Genomic DNA, 754 nt, shown 5'->3' with positions numbered 1-754 from the left:
CACGCCGGATTCTACAGGAGGTTCATTCAGAATTTTTCATCTATAGCGAGACCGCTAAGCAACCTCCTAGCAAAAGATGTTGTGTTCAACTGGACACAAGAGTGTGAGGATGCACTCTGAACACTCATCACAAAATTGACTTCTGCCCCTATTTTGCAGTCACCAGATTGGAGCTTACCTTTCGAGATCATGTGTGACGCAAGTAATTACGCTGTGGGGGCCGTTCTTGGTCAACGGAGGGAGGGGAAGCCTTTCGTTGTCTACTACGCAAGTCGTACTCTGAATAGTGCTCAAATGAACTACTCTACTACTGAAAAGAGTTGCTTGCTGTAGTATTTGCTCTCGACAATTTCCGTGCATATCTGATTGGTTCACCTATCACCATCTTCACAGATCATGCCGCCCTTAAGTATCTTCTCTCCAAAAAGGATGCTAAGGCGCGTTTAATTAGGTGGATCCTTCTCCTGCAGGAATTTGACTTGACAATCAAGGACAAGAAGGGAGTCAAAAATGTGGTGGCGGACCACTTATCTCGTCTTGAATTTAATGATTCCGCCGAAATTCCTGCTATTAGAGATGACTTCCCCGATGAACATCTCTTCACCGTCACTAAGATGCCATGGTATGCGAACATTGTTAACTACTTGGTGACGGGCGAGATTCCATCTACCTGGGGTGCACAAGACAAAAGGAAGTTTCTGGTCGAGGTTCGTAACTTTTATTGGGATGACCCCTATCTTTTTAAGTACTACCC

This window comes from Morus notabilis, unplaced genomic scaffold (genome assembly GCF_000414095.1).
Source record: "Morus notabilis unplaced genomic scaffold, ASM41409v2 Scaffold480, whole genome shotgun sequence".
NCBI lineage: Eukaryota > Viridiplantae > Streptophyta > Magnoliopsida > Rosales > Moraceae > Morus > Morus notabilis.
Note: the sequence above shows the minus strand (reverse complement) of the source record.